Source organism: Papaver somniferum, chromosome 8 (genome assembly GCF_003573695.1).
Source record: "Papaver somniferum cultivar HN1 chromosome 8, ASM357369v1, whole genome shotgun sequence".
NCBI classification, from domain to species: Eukaryota; Viridiplantae; Streptophyta; class Magnoliopsida; order Ranunculales; family Papaveraceae; genus Papaver; species Papaver somniferum.
Window position 1 is genome coordinate 93183325 of NC_039365.1, and position 2982 is coordinate 93186306.

Here is a 2982-nt window from a genome sequence, read left to right on the forward strand (position 1 = left end):
CTATTGGTTCCCTTAGAAGGAGACACACCAACTAAGAAATGCTTCAACTGAATTGAAGACTTTAAACCAAATCTTCCTCCCACATATTAAACATGATACAGGAGTAAGTTTACACTAGATCCTAAGTCAAGTAATGCCTTATCAACTGAGTGATTACCTATCGCACAAGATATAGTGGGGCATCCAGGGTCTTTATACTTAGGGGTTGTTTGGTTCAGAAGGATTGAACTTACTTGACCAACTAAAAAGGCTTTCTTATTGACATCAAGCTTACGCTTTCGTGTACAAAGATCCTTAAGAAACTTGGCATAATCAGGCATTTGCCTAATTGCTTTTAATAATGGGATGTTAATATTCAACTGCTTAAATGTTTCCATTATCTCGTTGAAGGTCGACGCTCTCTTTGATGGAGCTAACAACTGCGGATATGGGGCTCTAGGCATAAAGTCGGACCTATGAGGAACCGCATTGGCATCACTAGAAAATTTGTCAGTCTCTTCAGCTAACGACTCCTCATGAGCTTCATGGGAACTAGAAGGTGGGCCTACAATATGTCCACTATTAGGCTTGGCTACCTTATTGTCTACCGTTTTTCCGCTCCTAAGGGTAATGATAGACTTCGCTTGAGCATATGTTTTATCTCCCTTGGGATTAGGATTGGTTTGACTAGGGAAATTTCCATTTTCTCTCTCATATAGAAGCTGACCTATTTGACCTATTTGAATTTCTAACTTAGCAAGAGTCTTGGCATTAGTTTGAAAATTCTACTCGGTTTCCTTTTGAAAACTATTATGTCTCTTTGCTAAGATTTCCTGGGTCTTTGTTACCGTACTAAAAGAATCCTCTAAGCGACTCATCCTATTATCGAAACAGTAAGTTGGCTCTAACGGGTTCTTAGGGTGACTAAACCATGGTGGATCTTGGAAATTATTATTCTGACCTTGATTTTGACCCTGGGACCATGATAATTTCGGGTGTTTTTTCTAACCGGGATTATATGTCTCTGTATATGGATCAAACATTCGACGGTTATCAAATCTAGAGTTGTTATAAAGAACATGGGCTTACTCTTCACCAATCTGCCCTTCCCAAAATGAGTTATTGGCCTCTATTCTACAACTGGAGATTTGAGAGTTTCTAATCATATTATCAGTTCAACAAAGGACTTATGTTTAGACTAACTTAATTTTAAAGCTTCTAACCGTCTATATAAGGCAGCAAATTTTGCATCCGACTCAAAGCTTGAGCCTAGAATATTAGTACTTTTCCGATTTAAAGTCTTTTAGGGGGTTCTACACATGATTCCCACTGTTGGGATTTGTCAGCTACTTCTTCTAAAAATGAATATGCTTGATCAACAGTTTTATTTAAGAACCCTCCAGCACATAATGACTCAACCAAGGATTTGGTCGAGTAGTCTAACCCGTCAAAAAGAATTTGCACTAATTTCATTTTCTCAAACCCGTGATGGGGACACTGCACTAAGATATCATTGAATCTTTCTAAAAACCTATAAAGAGACTCTCTTTTGTGTTGCATACTGGTGCTAATTTTCTGCCTAATAAACGAGGTTTTATGTTTTGGGTAAAAATTTTGGAAGAACACATAAGTGAGTTCATCCCATGTTGTTATGGACTCAGATGGTAAATTATTTAGCCAAGATTTAGCTTTATCTCTTAAGGAAAGAGGAAACAATTTGAGTTTTAAAATTTCATCACTAAGGTCTTTAATCTTAACTGTTCCACAAATTTCCTCAAAGTTCCTTACGTGAAAGGTTCTCATCATCTTTCCCTAAGAATACAGGATCATCTGAATAGTACTAGGTTTCAACTCATAATTAGCCGAAGAGGCTGGTAATTTTATGCACGATGGTCGATTGGACCTAGTTGGGTACATGTAATCTCTCACAGTTATCATTGCTGGCATTATAGGAGTACTAAGGATATTTTCCTCACTGTGAGAAGAAAGTCCAAAAATAGGACTCTCTAAATTAAGGTAATCAAGATTCGTGTTTCCTAAAATATCACTTCTAGGTTTTTCACGCATAAACCGACCTAGTGCGTCTATCTTACGTTCTGGAATACAAGAATTCAACAAAAAATGTGCACACGCAAATGCTGGGTTAACTAATTTAGGTAAGCTTAGGTTGCCTACAACAAAATATACCTATAGTCAAAGACTGGTCACATGTACGAGGCTGAGGCTTGTGGTGTTTCGGATGATAACGCCCAGAGGGTTCACCTTGCTAAACCACTTTTTTTCCTAAAATCGGTGCCGGACGAAAATGCAATTGGTGTGTGCAGTTTTTTTTTTTTTTTTTTACAACTTATAAAATACTAAAAATAAACAAACAAATTAACAGAAATTACAAAGAAATAAAGAAACTACTAAAAATAAGATAAAAGTCTAAAAATAAAATCTTCCGTTCCTCCCTTTTTTGTAAGGTAAGTTCAACTTTCCACGTTTCGCTTCAAGCCAATCCTGCACAGCAAAAACAAAAATACCAAAGACGTAAAATAGAACAAAAAATAATCTAAAAAAAAATAATAAGAATGAAATCTATAATACAAAATAGAATGGGTTTTTGAGCAGTGGACGGTCGGATAACATTTTGAGAGACAAACTTTGCATCCGACCATCCCAATCTCATCTTAGCGAAAGACATCTGACGGATGCAAGAGTTGTAACCTATAATATACATCAATAGGGTTTTGTCATAATTATGATCATATATAAAAATTAAGTTCAATTAAACAAAATTAATTAAGACTTTTGGCTTTAATTATGTCATTATTCTACTTTTGATAACGGCGTTAGATGTGGCTAAAAATGGGGGACCTAAAATCACTGATTTTTGAGCACTAGATCTTGAACATGCTGAGTATCTAGAACAACAAAATCCACTTGATAAATAAATTTATCAACCTCAATCAGAACATCCTTTATGACACCACGAGGTACTTTGACAGACCTATCAGCTAA